The sequence below is a fragment of the Nematolebias whitei genome, chromosome 17 (assembly GCF_014905685.2).
Source record: "Nematolebias whitei isolate Nwh7 chromosome 17, NemWhi1, whole genome shotgun sequence".
NCBI lineage: Eukaryota > Metazoa > Chordata > Actinopteri > Cyprinodontiformes > Rivulidae > Nematolebias > Nematolebias whitei.
The window spans coordinates 6,202,395-6,223,015 of NC_056514.1; positions in this window are offsets into that span (position 1 = coordinate 6,202,395).

A 20,621-nucleotide genomic window follows, 5' to 3' on the forward strand; every position below is an offset into this window, starting at 1 on the left:
ACCAGATTAATTTTTTTTAGACAGCCTTCATATGTATTCACTGTACTTCAATGTACCTGTCCTCACTTCTATTTAAGCCTCAAGCTCTCACTCACTCGTTGCCAGATTATCAATTTTTTTTTGAGAGTAGATGTCTAGCATCCATGCCATAGTCTCGTCTGCCTGTCCTGTTTTGACCCCACGTCTAGATTCCTTGCCCTGTCTGCCCTTTTCCTGATTTGGATTCTGCTCTCTGACCAGGGTACCGACTTCTTGTTATCACGACTATGACTCACGGATCATGTTTTAGATGTGGCTTAGGATTTCTGCTCAACGGTACTTGACCCTTGCTTGCTCTACTGGATTTCGCCCCTGGACAATCATGAATACTAGACTGCATAATCCTCTCTCTCTGCTGTAGCTCACTCACAGCATATGACGACAGCTTCACCGACACTCTGAAGGAGTCCCTCCCTTACCTGACTGTGCAGGTTAGTGACTGCCACTATAAATCTCTGAACCTTAACAGTAAAGCTAAGTTCACTAATCTCCCTATCTCTACAGATTGGACCAGTTCTCTGACCCAGACCTCCACAAACAGCAATATTCAATAAATCAATTTAACCATTCATGTTGGCCAGTGTCATGCACAAATCCAAAAAAACAACTTTGTCAGACAGAGACATTTGGTGTAATATTTTTATTTCAGCAACACTAATCTACAGTTAAAGCCATTCTAACAAGTTTGCATGGGAATTTGCTATCTGGACATGTTGAACATACTTGGGTGTGCAGAAGTTGTGCAAATTTGTATTTATATGGACATAATTTGAAATGGGTGAAAAAAACATACAACCATGTTGTAGGACAACAGCTCTGTGGTTAGGACTGTTGCCTCACAGCAATTCAGTTCAATTCAGTTTATTTATATAGCGCCAAATCACAACAAAGTGTTCTCAGGGCACTTTACTAATTGGCTTTTGTGTATGTGAATGTTTCTGTAAAGTTCTCTATCTAAGGAGGACAGCAGACAAGTTGAATCTTGGCTTCGTTGCAGTCTCCCATCCTGAGCAAGCACAGTGGCAACAGTGGAAAGGAAAAACTCCCTTATAAAAGGAAGAAACCTCCAGCAGAACCAGGCTCAGGACAAGCGGCCATCTGCTTTGACCGGCTGGTTTGAGAGGACAGGAAGGAGAGACAAATGAGCACAGAATGGTAGGTCCAGGTATAGGTCCAGGTATAGGTCCAGGTATAGGTCCAGGTGTACCTGAAAGACAAAAATAAACCCACATGTTATGGATAGAAAAAATAATTACAAATACAAAACAGGTTGATCAGAGTAAGTAAAGACAGTAGCAGAGTGAAAAGTGTGGTCAGTTTGTCCTCCAGCAGTCTAAGCCTATAGCAGCATAACTAAGGGACAGCTCAGGAAACCCAAGCCGACCCTAACTATAGGATTTAGTAAAAAGGAAAGTCTTAAGCCAAGTTTTAAAACTGGATAATGTGTCAGCCTCACGGACAGAGATTGGAAGTTGGTTCCACAAGAGAGGAGCCTGATAACGGAAGGATCTGCCTCCCATTCTGTTTTTGTAAATTCTAGGAACCACAAGTAAACCTGCAGCCTGAGAGCGAAGTGCTCTGTTAGGAAAATATGGAACAACAAGATCTGTAATATAAGATGGAGCCAGGTTGTTGAGAGCTTTGTAGGTTAGAAGTAAGATTTTGAATTCTATTCTGGATTTGACAAGGAGCCAATGGCGAGAAGCTAAAACTGGAGAGATATGATCTCTCCTACTAACTCCGGTTAAGACTCTGGCAGCAGCATTTTGGATCAACTGAAGATATTTTAAAGAAGTATTTGGACACCCAGATAATAAACCATTGCAATAGTCCAGTCTAGACGTGACAAATGCATGAACCAGTTTTTCTGCATCATTTTTAGATACGATGTTTCTAATTTTAGCAAAATTATGCAAGTGGAAGAAGGCAGTTCTAGTAACATTTTTAATGTGATGGATAAAATACATGTCTTGATCAAAAATAACACCAAGATTTTTAACATTAGAGCTGGAGGCCAGATTAATGCCATCTAAGGAGAGAGAAAGACTGAAAAATTCATTCCTAGGGTGCTCAGATCCAAAAACCAAAACCTCAGTCTTGTCTGTGTTCAAAAGCAGAAAATTAAGGGTCATCCAGGTTTTTATGTCTTTAAGACATGCTTGTAGTCTAAGTAGCTGATTGGATTCATTGGGTTTAAAGGACAAATATAATTGTGTGTCATCAGCATAACAATGGAAATTTATCCCATGCTGTTTAATAATTTTACCTAATGGAATCATATATAAAGTAAAGAGTATTGGCCCAAGCACTGAGCCCTGAGGAACTCTATGACTAACTTTGGTGTATGAAGAAGATTTATTATTTACATTTACAAACTGGAATCTATGAGATAGATATGATTTAAACCATTTTAGAGCTGTTCCTGTAATCCCAATATCATATTCAAGCTGCTGCAGTAAAATATTATGATCAACTGTATCAAATGCAGCACTGAGGTCTAACAGGACCAGTATAGACACAAGTCCATTGTCTTGAGGCCATGAGAATATCATTAGTGACTTTTACTAGTGCTGTTTCTGTGCTATGATGAGCTCTAAACCCTGACTGAAACTCTTCAGATTATTTCTTTGTAGATTAACATCTAACTAACCTGCAAATATTTTCTTTAGAATTTTTGAGATGAAAGTTAAATTAGATATAGGTCTATAGTTGGCCAGAATTTCTGAATCAAGGTCAGACTTCTTAAGTAAAGGTTTAATTACAGCAACCTTAAAGCGCTGTGGTACATAACCATTCATTATAGACAAAATAAGCAGATCCAAAATGTGGACATTAATTAGGGGAAATACCTCTTTAAACAGTCTGGTTGGGATGGGATCTAGCAGACATGTGGATGGTTTGGATGAGGTTATTATTTTTGAAAATTCAGAGAGCTCAACAGGACAAAAACTGTCCAAACATAAATCAGGCTCTAGTGAAATTTTTAAAGTTGCCTCATTTGGGCAGGCCGTCAGGTGTTGACCAGGACTATGTGGGGGTTCAGGGTCTAGGGGGTTGCCGTGGGCGGTGCTGGCGCTGTGCTCTCCCTGGGGTTGTTTGGACCCCCTGAGCTTGGCTCTTGGGTGCCAAGGTTGGCCCGCTGGCCGGGGTGGCTGCCGGGGCCTGGCGGGCGGTCGGCTGAGGGTGCGTGCTTGGTTGTTGGCGGTGTGTGGGGGTGGTCGGTGGCGTGTCCTCTTCATGGTGGGGGGGTGTCCTGTCGGCGGGGCATGACCTGGGCCGGGTCTGGGGTATTGGCTCTTCTCCGCTCAAGAATGAATGGGTTTACCTCCTGGGTTTGGGCATGGGCTGCTCCCTGTAGAGGGCGGGTACATGTCTTGGACCTGGGGGGTATAGAGTGCGTATCGGGAATAAGAATGAAATGTATCGTTATTGTATGTCTTTGAGTGAGTGAATGTGAGATTGAGGTTGGGATTGTGTGATTGTGTCTGTGTATGAATGGGTATTTCTTAGGCCGAGACTCGGACTGCCCCCTCTTTGATACAACTGGGGGTGCTTGGCATCGCGCCCCTATCGCACGGCCCCCTGGTGGGGTGTACCCTTGCCTGCCGGCGCGCTTGGGGCCCTTGGTATCGGGGGCTGGGCGCTTGGGCGTGTGTCGGCTCGGCCTGGTGTCTGCCTGGTGGGGCTCGGGTCCTCTGGCCCTGTCGGGCCTTGGCCTGGGTGGTGTGAGTCCTCGGTGCCCGGGCCTCGGTGCCTGGACCTGGACCTACATCGGTGCGGCGGGTGCCGACGGAGGCCTATGAGTTTGTCGCTGTTGGCCCCGGGGGGTCACTGTATGTGGTTGCTGGTGGGGATCTTCCGGTTCTCCTCTGTGGTCCGTTCTGGGGGGTGGGTGAGTGGTTCGTCCTGTGTGGGTGGCTCTGGGGGCTCCGCGGTCGGGGTCCCTCCTGGGGTCTTGGGCTCTGGTCCCCCCTTTTTCGTCTGCCTCTGGTCTTGGGGGTCGGGTCTCTGCTGCTTCACATTTACTAATAAATGTTCTATTAGAGAAGCCTTATACACTTATGCATGCTCACAACCACACACAAATAGAAGCAGGGATGCTTATGTAGGCTTTATATGTAGATATATAGATATGTATGTGAGTGTATATTCATGTGTATGTATGTATGTATGTATGTATGTATATAGGCGTAGGTATGTGTATATATATTTTTGAAAACTTACTGCAAAGCCATGAATATTTTAAGTTCTTTATACATATGTATTTTGTTGCTGTGTTTTGTCATGTTCTTTGCAGGTGAACAGACAGTGGCCGGGTGTTTTGACGTGTGCTCTCTTTGTGTATATTTCTTATATTTTGGAGTCTTACTTTGTCTTTTCTTTCTTTCTATCCTATTAAAAAAAAAAAAAAAATCCTACACTAGATAGTCATTATAATAAATATTTCATAATAATGGTGTGGAGAGGATGGCTGTAAGGGGAGAAGGGAGGCCATCAAAAAAAAAAAAAAGTTGCCTCATTTGACAGGGGACTAGAGATAGTAGAAGGAATAATGGTTTGAATTTTCTCTCTAATTGAAATAATTTTATTTATAAAGAATCTCATGAAGTCATCACTACTTATAGTTGTAGTTGAAGAAATGTGGCCGGAAAAAAATCCTGAATGATTGTGATCGGTGATCACTTAAACGTTTGGTGAAATCAAATGAAAAAAAAAAACAACAGTAGCACTCAGGGCTTTGTTTAATAGTGAAAGTAAGAGCATTTCCGCATGCACAATGTGAAGGGAACTCAAGGGATTGGGACTGAACAGCTGTGTAGCCTTAAGAAAACCACTAATCAGTGAGGCTAACTGGAAAAAAGGCTTTAATTTGCTAGGGAGATTAAAGATTGCACTCTAGAGCAATGCCAGAAGGCCATGTGGTCTGATGAGTTCAGATTGACCCTGTTCCAGAGTGATGGGCACATTAGGGTAAGAAGAGAGGCACAGGTGAAGTGATACACCCATCATGCCTAGTGCCTAGTCATCAATGCAAGATCTTGGTGAAAATTAATGTAACACTGGATGGAAATAGACCTTGTGACATTTCAGAAGCTTATCAAAACAGCACCACTGCGAGTGCATGCTGTAATCAAAGCTAAAGGCGGTCCAACAAAATATTAGTGTGTGACCTTTTTTTGATGGTGACATTTTTTTGGCCAGGCAGTGTAATTTGCATGATTGGATGAAAATACTTCCTATTAACATAACACATTCATGCTGTGATGATGTTTTATAGCAATGTGTGTGCAGTCATTACCTCCAATTTATTTAGGAAAACTGGTTGTAACTGCAAATTGTACTTTATTGTTGGCCTGTCCAACTGCATTGTAGGGACTTTGATATATCTGGTTGACATACGGATAATTTCATCCCACACAGCTGGTGTGGCTCAGCTCAGGGTGGACTGGCACAGTCCTGATCGTTCTGCCACTCCCTCTGGAATGACCCTGTTGCTAAGAGCCCCAGTGTAGTCAGCAGCTGTATGTGCACGTGCAGCACACAGTTCCAAGCTGTGTTATACTCCAAGACTGGCCACAGCTCCAAAAGGATTGCCCTTGGAAGTCTAAAACAGCTAATGAGCCTGTCATCATCGTGGGCCCGAAAATCCTTTCTGTCTCTAAATACACGCTTTCTGTGCATTGTGCCATTTGTTATGTTCTTGAAAGAGTACCATTGCCTGCAGCTCCTCGTCCAAGATGGCCACTAATTGTCAACAGCTGTCGGCCATCAACCTGATGAGGATCACCTCCTACATAAGTCTGCAGTCCAGTGTTACTCTTCGCTGGAGCATTGACCATCTAATGGTATTTGTGCCTCCAGCCTGTAAGTTTATATGAAGTATATCTACTTAACAGTCTCTTCTTATCTCCAGCATTCCTGTCTCCTCGGTCCTGGTTCCCCTGGTCCTGCCCTGGTTCTCCTCGTGCCTTGTCCTGGTTCTCTTTGTGCCTCGTCCTGGTTCTCCTCATGCCTCATCCTGGTTCTCCTCGTGCCTTGCCTTGATTCTCCTGGTGCCTTGCCAACCACCAGTTGCCAGCCTTTTGGAGTTGCCATCACCACATTAATATTGCCTGTTCACCTGCTGACCTCCTCTGACCATCTCCCTCCTCTTCCAGGAACTGCAGAGAAGCAACTGTGTATTACCCACTGTAAATAATAAACACCGTTACTTTTGTACCCACCTGTGTCTGCCTCAATCCGGGTCTCATACGACTCTGGGTTCCTAGAGTCATAACAGTTCTCTAGTAAGGCCAAAGCCTATGTTGTTAAAGGTATTTTCTGCACCACTTTGCACATGCTTCTATATCCACTCATCTAATTGCATACATGTGGATGTATTAATTGTTCATCATGTGTGTCGGGTGTGTACAATAATAGTTCTCACATCATTAACAGTGCAATAAAAATTTCCAAGCAGAAGTGTTGCGTACAAAGAACAGATAAGAAAACCTGTTTCTGCCATGACTGCACCCCGACAGCTGGATGCAGAACGTATTCCATTTGCTGAGTCGATGCCCTCAGAGCTGGGTTTAGTTTAAATATTCTTTGACTCAGTTTTTGTTAACAAGTTTGTTTTCATGTGAATTGTGGAATGTAGGGTGGGGAATGTTGTGTATAAAAGCATTGCTTTGCAAATAAATAACTCAGAGTTGACATTTGAGCTGTACAAAGCTGTTGTCTCTCTCCTCATTGCAATAAGTAATAAAAAGGACTGGTTTAACTAATAACTAATTACTGGTACTAATTTTCCACCACAAGTTTCTCAGTATGATCTCTAAGTGTCACCAATGAACCAGTAACTATAGATACATGCATACACCAGCCATGAAGTTGGCGTGGAGCTACACACATTTCCACAGTCATTTCTTTACATTTTTCTTTAATCAGGTCTCTCTTGTAAATGAGTCCTCGAGGCTCAATGGGATTTACCTGTATAAATAAAGGTTGATTGATTTCATTCTTTATGCTTTTGAAGTTTTGCGTAAAAAGGGCATATACCATATTTTTGTGCATATTCACTTTTTGTACATCAGGCCCCAGGTGATTTTTCTTATGTCCTGGATTAAAATATGATGTACTCTTTTTACAGTTACCATAGAACTATCTAATACATGAAGGTGGTTGTCCAGCTCAGCTGCACTTGAGGAGTTTTACTCAGTAGATCTTAACTGCTTCCGGGATTCATATCATACCCCAACCACCTTACGAGAAATTCAAGTCCTCATGCTGCCAAATGAATGTATTTAAAAGTGACACAAATTGAAACTGAATTATAAATTATACACTGTTTTCATGAAATTTCCTCTTTTTTGTTTATTTTCTTTTTTGTAGACCCTGTAGAGACCATTGGCACTGCCTGAATGGCCACCAACACCAATTCTAGGTTCAGTGGCATCTTGTTTAATTTCTACTATGGTTCTCAGAATATTCTTCACTGCACTTCTCTTTTCAATTATTTTTGGTAGGAGTCATTTTCTCATCAGTTTGCCTACAGGGCGAACAGCTCCACTGAGATTGCTATCACCCTCACCCTCCAGTCAATGCTGAGCCACTTGGTACAACCTAGGGACATAATGTCAGACTGGTCAGAGTATGTCTGTTCACAATTTGATGCCAGGACAAGTTGCCCCTCAGTGAGACGGCCTTCCAGCTCATATGAGCCTTGTACTTTTGCTAATATATGTTGTTTTTAAAGGCAATTTTCTTATAATCTTGTATGAAATATTTTCATTTTCTGCTCAAAAATTTAGGTGTAGTAAATTCATTATAACAAGTGTTTTTTTCCTGTTTTCCTTATCTTTTCTGCCACATCCGATGCCCAGGGTGCGACAGAAAAGAAATAGCTATAGGCTCCCTGTGGCCTGCACAGAAGAAATGGGTTCAGAAAATGAATGATGCAGAGAGTTGATAAGTGAGTTATAAAAACAAGACCTCCACCATGATTCTTTTCTGTACTTTATGTATAATGTTCACTTGATGATGAGCACAATCAATGGAAACAGTGTTCCCTCGCCCAGACGTGGGTCACCGGGGCCCCACTCTGGAGCCAGGCCTGGAGGTGGGGCATGCTGGCGAGCACCTGGTGGCCGGGCATTTACCCATGGAGCCCGGCCAGGTACAGCCCGAAGAGGAGACGTGGGTCCCCCTTCCCGTGGGCTCACCACCTGTGGGAAGGGCCAAAGGGGTCGGGTGCAATGTGGGATGGGTGGTGGCCGAGGGCGGGGACCCTGGCGGTCTGACCCTTGACTACGTAAGTTGACTATTGGGATGTGGAATGTCACCTCTCTGATGGAGAAGGAGCCTGAGCTGGTGTGTGAGGTTGAGAGGTTCCGGCTAGAAATAGTCGGACTCACCTCAACACATGGCTCTGGCTCTGGAACCAGTTTCCTTGAGAGGGGTTGGACACTCTTCCACTCTGGAGTTGCCCCTGGCGAGAGGCGCCGAGCAGGAGTGGGCATACTTATTGCCCCCAATCTTGGTGCCTGTACGTTGGGGTTCACCCCGGTAAACGAGAGGGTAGCCTCCTTCTGCCCATGTGTGGGGGGATGGGTTCTGACTGTTGTTTGTGCTTATGCGCCAAACAGCAGCTCAGATTACCTACCCTTTTTGGAGTCTTTAGAGGGGGTACTAGAGTGTGCGCCTCCTGGCGGCTCCCTTGTTCTACTGGGGGACTTCAATGCTCACATGGACAATGACAGTGAGACCTGGAGGGGTGTGGTTGGGAGGAATGGCCCCCCTGATCTGAACCCAAGTGGTGTTCTGTTGTAAGACTTCTGTGCTTGTCATGGATTGTCCATAACGAACATCATGTTCAAGCATAAGGGTGTCCATATGTGCTATTGGCACCAGGACACCTTAGGCCGCAGTTCGGTGATCAACTTTGTTGTCATTTCATCTGATCTGCGGCCTCATGTCTTGGGCACTCGGGTGAAGAGTATCACAATCCTCGGTGTTTAGACCCATTTGCAGGCAGGCGAGCGAGGCAGGAGTTTAAATAAAAATTATTTATTTAAACAACAAAACAAAATGCTGTCGATGCAGCAAAACTTACTCTGGCAAAACACGATCAAGAACAAGACTGAACAGGACATCAGAGTAAACAGGCAGAGCAGATCATCAGGTGGACGAAAACAGACAGGACAGAGGAGGACTGAGATGTCTGTGAATACAGAACAATGACCGGACGAGGAGTGGAGGAGAGAAAGGCTTTTTATAAGACAAGAGGGAGAGTGAGTAATGAGAGCACCTGGGCAGGTGGCTGATGAGGGACAGGTGTGAATGATAAAGACTGAGGACTAGAGAGGCAGACTGAGGGGTGAGTGGAAAATGACAACAGAATCAGATATATAGGAACAGAAATGACACAAAGAGCAGAATGGGGAACACAAATAAATATAAAGAAAACAGACAGGGACAGAACCTGTCAAAGAGAGGGGCGGAGCTGTCCACTGACCACTACCTGGTGGTGAGTCGATTCCGATGGTGGGGGAGGATGCCGGTCAGACCTGGCAGACCCAAACGTATTGTGAGGGTCTGCTGGGAACGTCTGGCAGAGTCTCCCATGAGACGAAGCTTTAACTCCCACCTCCGGGAGAGCTACAAACACGTTCCGGGGGGGACATTGAGTCCAAGTGGGCCATGTTGCGCACCGCTATTGTTGAGGTGGCTTATCGGAGCTGTGGCCTCAAGGTTGTCGGTGCCTGTCGTGGTGGTAACCCTCAAACCTGTTGGTGGACACCGGCGGAGAGGGATGCTATCAGACTGAAGAAGGAGTCCTATCGGGCCTTTTTGGCCTGTGGGAACCCGGAAGCAAATGATGGGTACCAGCAGTCCAAGCGGCATGCGGCTTGGGTGGTCGCTGAGGCAAAAAAACAGGCGTGGGAGGAGTTTGGAGAGGCCATGGAGAATGACTTCCGTATGGCTTTGAGGCGATTCTGGTCTACCATCTAGCATCTCAGGAGGGGAAAGCGGTATGCCACCAACAATATTTATAGTGGAGGTGGTGTGCTTCTGACCTCAAATCAGGATATCGTAGGTCAGTGAGCAGAATACTTCAAAGATCTCCTCAATCCCACCGGCACATCTTCCACTGAGGAAGCGGAGCCTGGGGATTTTGGGTTGGGCTTTCCAATCTCTGGTGCTGAGGTCACTGAGGTGGTTAAAAACCTCCTTGGTGGCAGGGCCCCAGGGGTGGATAAGATTCGCCCGGAGTTCCTTAAGGCTCTGGATGTTGTGGGGTTGTGTTGGCTTACACGACTCTGCAATATTGTGTGACATCGGGAACAGTTCCCTTGGATTGGCAGACTGGGGTGATGGTCCCCCATTCAAACAGGGGGACCATAGAGTGTGTTCCAACTACAGGGGTATCACACTCTTAAGCCTCCCTGGTAAGGTCTATTCAGGGGCTTTGGAGAGGAGGATCTGTTAGATAGTCAAACCTTGGATTCAGGAGGAGCAGTGCGATTTTCGTCCTGGTCATGGAACACTGGACCAGGTCTATACCCTCTTGCAGGGTCCTGGAGGGTGTGTGGGAGTTTGTCCAACCAGTCTACATGTGCTTTGTGGACTTAGAGAAGGCATTCAACATACCATACCATACCATTTTATTTACAGAGCACTTAAAACTGCGACAAGGCCAACCAAAGTGCTGTACAGACAGAACAACAAGTAACACACAAAGCAAAATACACAATGAAGTAAATCAGAATGTAGACATAAAAACGATGCAGATATTGACTACAAACCAGTGTGGAGCATACAGGTTCAAAACACAGATCATCTAGACATTGTCACTCGGGGAGCCCTGTGGGGGGTACTCTGGGAGTATGGGGTACCAGACCCTTTGATACGGGCTGTTAGGTCATTGCATTGCCGGCAGTAAGCTGGGTTCATTCCCAGTGAGAGTTGGACTCTGCCAAGGTTGTCCTTTGTCACCGATTCTGTTCATAACTTTTATGGACAGAATTTCTAGGTACAACCAATGTGTTGAGGGGATCCGTTTTGGTGGCCTTGGGATCGCTTCTTTGTTTTTTTGCAGATGATGTGGTCCTATTAGTTTCATCAAGTCGTGATCTACAGCTTTCTCTGGAGCGGTTTGCAGCCGAGTGTGATGCGGCTGGGATGAGTATCAGTTCCTCCAAATCTGAGGCCATGGTCTTGAGCCATAAAAGGATAGAGTGCCCTCTCCAGGTCGGGGAGAAGGTCCTGCCCCAAGTGGAAGAGTTCAAGTATCTCGAGGTCTTGTTCACAAATGAGGGAAAAATGGGGCATGAGATTGATAGGTGGATAGGTGCAGCATTGGCAGTGAAGCGGGCGCTGTACCGGTCTGTCGTGGTGAAGAGAGAGCTGAGTCAAAAGGTGTAGCTCTCAATTTACTGGTAGATCTACATTCCTACTTTCATCTATGGTCATGAGCTTTGGGTTGTGACCGAAAGAACGAGATCACGGATACAAGCAGCCGTAATGAGTTTTCTCCGCAGGATGTCTGGGCTCTCCCTTAGAGACAGGGTGAGAAGCTCGGTCATCCGGGAGGGACTCAGAGTAGAGTCACTGCTTCTCCACATCGAGAGGAGCCAGTTGAGGTGGCTCGGACATCTGGTTAGGATGCCTTCTGGACGCCTCCCTGGTGAGGTGTTCCGGGCACGTCCCACCAGGAGGAGACCCAGAGGAAGACCCAGGACATGCTGGAGGGACAATGTTTCTTGGCTGGCCTGGGAATGCCTTGGGAATCCCCTGGACATGCTGGCCCAAGTGGCAGGGGAGAGGGACGTCTGGGCCTCCCTACTTAAGCTGCTACCCCTCGACCCGACTCTGGATAGGCGGAAGAAAATGGATGGATGGATGGATGAAGGTGCTTGGCAATTTCATTCCCTCTTGATTTGCTTTATGAGATGCACTTGTGTCCTTGGTGGCTTGAAAACCAGAACTCCGCGTATTTCATCTTTGAAGAGACTGCCACCGTACAACACCACCATGGCCTCTGATGAGCAGTTGAAACCAGTAATACTTGTTTTTGTAAATGTATCTTTTAATAAAATCTGAACTGAAAACTGCAGCTTGGACCCACCACCTTTAGAGGCCATGGGTGGAGCTGACAGGGTGTGGAATACAACAGTGTGGTCGAATCACAGAAATTACAGGTATCCTGACTATATTATTGTTTATTTTGTCTGCAAACCCAGTTCAGACTGCATTTTTTTAAACTTCCTTACATTGTTAGTTCAGTTTTAGATAATACATGAATTAGATAATGTTTCCCTCATAACTCTCTGCTAGTCTGTAACATTAAACGAGGGCTCATCTGGGATTAAAACTATTAGCATCAGATAGATAGGAAGAGATGATGTCCACAAAATGTAAGGCTTATGCAGAATCAGTGCTTGAAAGACAGTTGAAGTGTACCTCCACAGTCCTTTTATTGGTCCCAGATTTCTGATGCCATCTGTGGAGACAGAGACCATGAATAAAGGAGTAAAAACACGTCACTCTGGTTCAGACCTGAGGCCACTGATAGTCATTTCAAAGATTTATGTGATGGTGAATAAAAAGAGAAGACAATTGGAACCACTGTGGCCAACACGATTTGCTTCACTCAATGAGATAACTGTGTCGTGGTTAAGTGTCTCTCGCAGGTTGCGCAGTGAGGTCATTGCTTCTGCAACATGAGTGTCATTTATGCTGGGGATGTAGGTGCAACAGGAAGAGCCAATGATAGTGCAAATCCCACCTTGTGCTGCAGTCAGCAGGTCAAGCACCATCCTGTTCTGCAACACCATCAGACGAAGAGCGGTTATCTCACGATTCTGCGCCTCTTCTAAGTCAAGAGAAATGTTCACAAAGGCATGAAAATGGTAGAGGAGTGTTTCCATGCATAGGGCATGTTTTCCCACACCTATCCAAGGGCACAGGGTATGTACAATCTTACTTCCTATTGACCAAAGTTTGTGATCATTCGGAACATCAGATCCCCAGACCGGGTCGTTGGGTTTGAAAGTCATAACATCTCTTTTGTGTCTATTAGTAGGTGGTGGCTGGATGAGGAATGTGTGGTCTGTTACCCAAACTGGAGTGCACATTCCTGTCCAGTTTGCTGGCAGCGTCGAGTAGATCTTGTGACCACAGAGCCACCACCCATTCTGAATGAAATATGTGCCATTAGATGAGGCTGATATGTTTACAGGCGCTCCTTCTCCCAGGGTAGCTGCACGTCTGATGGAACATTGGCTGGCGATATTGAGCACACCCAACTAGTGGCCTCTTTGAGAACATGAATCAGCACTACACATGTGAGTCTGGTTTCCTTGGGAATAACATGTGAATTGCAGCTTGTCAGGGTTCGTGAGATAAGGTATTTGAGGTTCCAGCATGCTCCTTACTGTTACTTTGGTCTGGGCCCAGAACAGTGTGTCACAAGTGCCATTTCTGAGCCTTGGACGAGCAGGGTCAGTGTCTTTGGTCACTATACTGGGATACTGGTAGTTACAGGCTTCCAGGGATGCCATGCATTTAGCCTCAGTGACATTCATTGGCTTTGCCTCCAGGTGCACCTGGGTAGAAGAGGGTGGGAGTAGAGAGCACACATAACAGCCTTTTTCAGTTATTTTTCTGGCATTGAGCTTCACATAGCGATACCATGACACCTGTGGACCTGTGAGGTGATAGATACTTCATCCACATGCTACATCCATTACACAGCAGAGAGCCCACCTTGTTTGTGGCGCTCCCATTACTGTTCAGTATACAAAAGCACTGGACCCCTAGAAACCTAAAAGAACAGGGATCTGTTGGTTTCTTCACTAACATTGAGCCCCCCCCCCCCCCTTATATACAGAGAGGCCCCTTTGTAGTCAGTCTTCCCCACTGCTCCAAAATTCTAGGGATCCAGCACTTTCTGCAACTTACAATGGCTGAGATGGATCCAGCTGGGTCTTTCAGCTATCTTTACTGCCGTTGGTGTAGTCAGCAGTACTTGGAATGGCCCCTCCCACCGAGGACTGGTCCAAGTTTTTTGCTTGATGGCTTTGATGAAGACCCAATCTGCTGGCTGGATGAGAGTTGTTTCCTGTGGGGGAGAAGAATCAGAAGGCAGTAAATTTGTCTTTAACACTTCTTTCTGTTTTAGTGTCTTGATCATGTAATCTGCCAATGTTTGTTCTTCTTCTGCTTTTTATAGGTCTGGTGAGAACAAAGGTAAATGGTATGGCCTGCCATGAACAATTTCAAAAGGAGTCAGACCATTTGATGTTGGGGTTATTCTCATATAAAGTTTCACCAAGTCCAGGCACTCTGGCCAGGCTCGGCCTGTTGTCTCCATGCAATTCCTCAGTCTGCTTTTTACTGTACCATTTGTTTTCTCTACTAATCCTGCGCTCTGTGGGTGCTAGGCACAGTGATTTTTTAGAGACAATCCTAAATGTGAGGCCATTTTCTGTATGACCTGCTTAACAAAATGTGGACCATTATCACTATAAATGGTATGTGGGATGCCATGTGTGGGAACAATGGTTTTGCATATGGCTTTTGCTAGAGTAATAGCGTCTGCACTTTTTGATGGGACTATTTCAATCCATTTTGAAAAAGCATCCACCATTACCAAACAGTATTTGTAGGGTTCACTTTGAGTGAGTTCAATAAAGTCCATGTGCATAGTCTGAAAAGGATAAGATGGTGTTGGAAAAGAGCCTCTCTTTGGTCTTATATTTCCCTGTGGATTGTTTCACACACATAGGACAGGCTTTACATCCATCCATCCATTTTCTTTACCCGCTTATTCCATTTTGGGTCACGGGGGTCGCTGGTGCCCATGTCCAGCAATCACTGTGCAAGGGGCGGGGTACACCCTGGACGGGTCGCAAGTCCATCACAGGGTCACACAGAGACAAACGAGACAAACAACCATTCACTCTCTCACTCACACCTAGGGACAATTTAGAGTTACCAATCAGCCTAACATGCATGTTTTTAGACTGTGGGAGGAAACCGGAGCACCCGGAGAAAACCCACGCATGCACGGAGAGAACATGCAAATGTAGTGAACTTGACCTGATGTCAAAACTAAGCCTAAGGTCAAAACCCTTGACCTTAAGAACCTTGTGGGACAGAAACTGTCATTTCATTGATTTGAATCCAGAAATACAGGTTCACCCATCCTGAGACTTTCTTTCTTGAAAATCAAGTGAAAGAACACTCTCTTTTTTATTATCATTACTATTTTACAAATGTTGATAACCAAAGTGTTTTAGTTCAAACCATTTTAGATGTTGCAGTGAACTAATCAATTTTATTAACTGTAAAACAGTAACAATGATTTTTTTAGTTGCTTATGCAAAGTTAGAATTCATGTTAAGGTCTGTTATAGAGTAATTATGCATTTTCTGATTTCTGTCTTTGAATGAGCAAGTGTGCGTTTTCCAAGGTCAGGAGTCGAAGCAGACATGTGTTGGAACAACTGTCTTGTTTACATCCTCTCAGACGTCAACAGAGAAGTTGGCACCTGTTTCTCCAAACTCGCCAAAACAAAACTCTCTCTGTCTCTGAGAACAGTTTTAATCTGTTCCATAACAATTCTTGCTGTTTTCTGACTTCTAGTAACCTCTTACGTCACAAACCACACCCCTGTCTGGTCGACATTGACCAATCAGGTACTCTCAAATATAATGGAAATAGAGCCCTTTAAATGCCGGTACTTCCTAGTTCTCTCAGTTCTGAGATGTTCGCAGTTCTGTGAAGTCGTTGTTCTGTGAGTTGCCGTTGGAGTCGGCTGGAGAGTTTGCAGCTCCAGTCGTTTGGGAGAACAGAAGTCCAGCCATGATAAGGCTCTTCCGAGTTTGGATTATAACATCTTCCACCTCTGAGTGGAACTTCTGAAGGACTCCACTCATGTGAAGTCCACTTGCTGAGGTGAGCTTGTGTCAGACGGAATCTCGTCACTACTTCGGACGAGTCACAGCCATCCTATGGAGACGCTGGACAGGTAGCGTTAACTGGAACTCCATATCTGCTGATTCATCTTCAGAGAGGTAACGAGTCAAGTTTACTACCGAGCGTACCGAGGAAAAGCTGGGTTCGAATGGAGAGTGTCGGTTCTGGTCAACACTCCCCCTCACACACCATCTTTTACTCCCTTTAAACTCCATCTTTCCATCTTTAAATTCTTCTCTCAAGTAGAAATCTTTCCAGATATTTTAGAAATGTCTGTGTAAAGTTTCAACCATCGCCGTATGGTTGATCATAATTGTACAGCTTGCTGATTAATTATGTTGTTATTCTCATATTTTGCCAAATTAATGTAAATGTTGATGTAAACTTTGATTCTGTAAAATAAATGACCACATTCATTTTGATGGGTCAAAGATAAATAACGTCTCACGTTACATTTTATTAAATTCAATGCACGTTTTATTCAGTCCAGAAAAATGAAGAATCCGTTTTAATTGATGAATATATCTCAGCATCTGTTCATCTACATATTGGTGGCCCGTCCGCACGTTTCCACCACATATTGGTGGCCCGTGACGTGTTCATAAATGGACTGTGTATTCGTGTAAAGATTGATTTTACGTGTTGGCATGAAAAAGAAATAACAGATTGTCAGCTGTGCTAGAACGCAGCTGATGCTGCGCGCTTGGAGTAAAACGCTGCATGTTTACGCTGGGATGTTTGAAGCTGAACTTGTGAGCCAACGAGTCTTTTTAAAGCTGAAATTGTACGCCTGTTATGTGTAACTAAAGCTAGGTTTGTGTGGAAACGCTTTATTCTGTTTAAAGACGGTCCAGACGTGACTCTGGTCCGGCTTGTTTTGATAAGTTCGAACGAGTTTGTGTTAAATGGTGGGAAAGACGTTTTTCATGCCGGGGCGCCGACTCCGTGCAGCTCAGAGCTTGATTCGTGACACTTGTAACAGAAATTGGTGCATTTTGACAGTTTAAAAGGCGAAAAGTTGTCGAATTATTTCAGGCTAACAGTAACATGCTAGTTGGAAAAACGGTCCGTGATTGGTTGAGTTAGCTGCTGTGTAACGCTTTCATTGGCTGAGAGACGTGTCAGTCACCCCGTCTTGCTCTGTCATTGGTGGATTCAGTCACGTGACCCGGAAATGAAAACTCGTTTTTCATAGGGAATAAAATCTGCTTTTTATAGCTGAAAAGCGCTTTAAAGTTGATTTTGATCCGCTGCTTAAGTTCTTCAAAGTGTAATCGCTGAAATTTTGCCACGTTTGAGTTTAAAATCCGTCATTAAATGATGTTTTTGAACAACGCTAGCGATGCTAATTTTAAGCTAACAGCTAACGACCGGATGAGTGACGTGTCACGTCACTTCCTCCATGTCAGATGGTAAAGCTTGGTTCAACCGAAAGCTTTGCTGTGCTTAAAATCACTAAATGTAACTTGCCACATGCCCCTAAAACTCATGTTTCATGCAAAAAAGTCGTGCTTGTTGAAAAAACGCCACGTTTACGCTTCAAAACCGTTCAGAAATGTTGATTTTAACCGAGTTTAGCCGAAGCTAACTTTAAGCTAAGCGGCTAAAAACAGGATGTCAACCGAACGTCACAGGAAGTCGTCATAGACTCCTGATGGTAGAAAGCTAAACACTGCCCCCTCCTGGAGAAACTTGAGATCACAGTTTCACTTCAGTTTTAGGTTGTTTTTGAGTGGAATTAAACGTATTTTCTTTCTGTAAGGCATTTTTGAGTTAATAAACGTTCCTCACAGCTGAATAATCACTGTTATCTTGCATTTAAAAAGTAATTAAGGTATTTATGCAGAAATGCATTTACCAGGACATTTTTCATTCACTGAATTCCTCAAACAGGAGGGACAAGATGAAAAATTAGAAACTTTTTAGAAGATACGGTTCAGATATTCACAGAGTTGATAAGTTGCTCATTTGCTGGAAGGATAATGCACGTTTAATTGCTAGATCATTAAATAAGAGTAAATATATTAGGAAAAAGAGACTTTTCTGATTTTATTTACCACCTAAACAATTACATCTCCTATTTAATTTTAAATAGAAGATTGGCAGGAGAACAGGAGTACAGTTTTTTTCTGAAAAAAGACTGATTATTCCTCATCATCAATTTTCTTTTCTCTTTTCACCCACCTGGGTTGATGAGTAACTGTTTAAAATAGCGAATTTCTGGAAGTAAACGCTTTAAAAACATTTTTAACCTGATTTGCTGTGAGACTAAAAAGAAAAATTGTAGGTTTATAAAAATTCAGTGCTTTAGAGTAAAATACACTAAAAAAGAGCTTGGTAATCTAGTATCTGTTAAGAAATAAGCACATAAAAAGTAACACTGCCAGAGTAGCATTTACTTAAATATTCATGAATTGGGGTAAAACCTGAGACAGGTGCCCACATTTGAATAAGTTGACTTATAACAGTACTTTTGTGTAAACCCAAAGCTAAAATAGTGTGAAACTCATTGACATTTGAATACAATTATTTACCTGTAAAAATATCTGGAGCTAGCAATTGTTTTATCCAGAAAAAGTGCTGAACAGTGAATAACCATGACAGGTGTCAGGGAAAAAGACTTTGATCCTTATGAGATGAAGGACTGTTTAGAAGATGTGTTAGCGCTGCTGACAGCTTCCTTACATCCATATGGCAAACGGGCGGACAGCATGAACCCAAAAGAGTTGTTGGACGATCTGATGGAGGTTGCAGAAGTTGTGACCTCTACAGAAATTACAATGTCAAGTTATGAAAAGCTGGCTAGAATTGCAATTTTGCTGAAAGAATCATTCTATGCAGTTGTTAGGAGAGCTGATGACCTTGCACTAAGGTTATACAGTGAAAAAGAGGTGGTTCAGAAAATTGAAGAACACTTCCTTCAATTTAAAAGTGAACACGAAGTCCTCACAAAAAAACATTCTGAACAGATGTTTCGATCACAGCAAGATGCACGTGCAGAAATTGATTCGCTGAACAGCAAAATACAATTACTTGAGGCATCACTATCTGAAGCCAGGGATGCTACAGATGTGCTTAAAAAAGATCTGCACAAACGCGAAGTGCATAAAAAGATATTACTGGAAGAAGTTGTGCGTTCACGACGTGAATGTCAGACATCACAGGAACGCCTGAAGGCTTGTGAGGAGGAGCTGGCCGCAGCATCAAACAAGATTTCTGACGTGGGACGAGTTTGTCTGGAACTCAGAGAAGACCATGGACAGAGTCCAGGTCACCCACAAACACCTCAGGAAGACGTTGTTGCACCTCCTCCTAAAACAGGCGAGGAAAGGCAGTATTTTCAAACTAACAAACCACGTAATGAAGGTGCACGCTGGGACAAAAAGGCTCCTCTTTCAGAGGATGGACGTGATTATCGTATATGGGACATGCGTAGGACGCAAAGATATGGGATCCAAGAGGACCCATATTATCAGGGGAAATCCGAAGAGGAACCCCCAAAAGACGTACCTAACCCTCCCCCACCTCGGACGAAACGAACCGAGGCGAAAAAATCACAAAGGTCCCAGGAGCAAAGCCTTACACCTCTGAGCTCGGAGGAGACAGAGAAACTACAAAGGTTTGTAGAAACTTTGAAAAACGCTGAAATGGGAATCCAACCAGGAGCACAATGTAGTGATCTGATCGCTACTAAATCTGAAGGCGCGAATGACAACATTACAGATGTCGGTGTAACACACCAAGACGTTGCTGTTGCTGCCTCTAACAACCCCTCATCGGACGAAGGGGGGATAAACTCACACACAAACGATGATGAGTCATCGCAAACTGAAAACTCAGAAACTGATTTTCATGATTTTGAACTAGGCATTCCAGTTCTGGGAGGACTCCCAGATAACCTGGTACCGAGTCAAGAAGCTGGGCCAGTATGGTTAACAAAACCAACACAGGCCATCGCTCTTTTCTCAACCAATGACGTCGACCAAGGACCACAAACCTATGGTGTCTTACCCATAGACAGGTCCAACGACTCAGAAAAGGATTCGTTGGAGCTCCCCAAGGAGCAAGAACCCTCATCAGTCTCATCACAGATTGAACAGGTGGTCGCCCAAGCCGACGCTCTGACATCTGATGAAGAAAGAGACAAACTTCGCCAAGTTCTTTTAAAATATGAAAAGTCATTGTCAACTGACCCAGACATCATCCAACTTCAGAAGTTGGATGATCTTGCAATTAAATCGATGATACTGTATCTGACTGACCCAGACAAATACACTCCATCGAAAGTCAAACTGGATTCCAATCCAGACCTAAAAGTCCTCTTTCAGCTGCGCAAACAGTTAAAACTACTCAAGGACAACCTAACTTTAGCTCATGGAGCGACGTCCTCACCCGTGTTCGCGGTCTCCCATGACCGAAGGGGGGTGACGCCAGTTAGGATAATGCTACCAGACGCGATAACATGATCAAATCTGACATTCAGAGTGAGTGGCGCACCGAAACGTCGTTTTCTAGTTGCTTATTCACTGCTTTTGTCGATGTTGAAACGTTGTTTTACTGGTTGCTTAGTCACTGTTTTTGTCGATGTTGAGACATCGTTTAATTGGTTTTTGGTATTG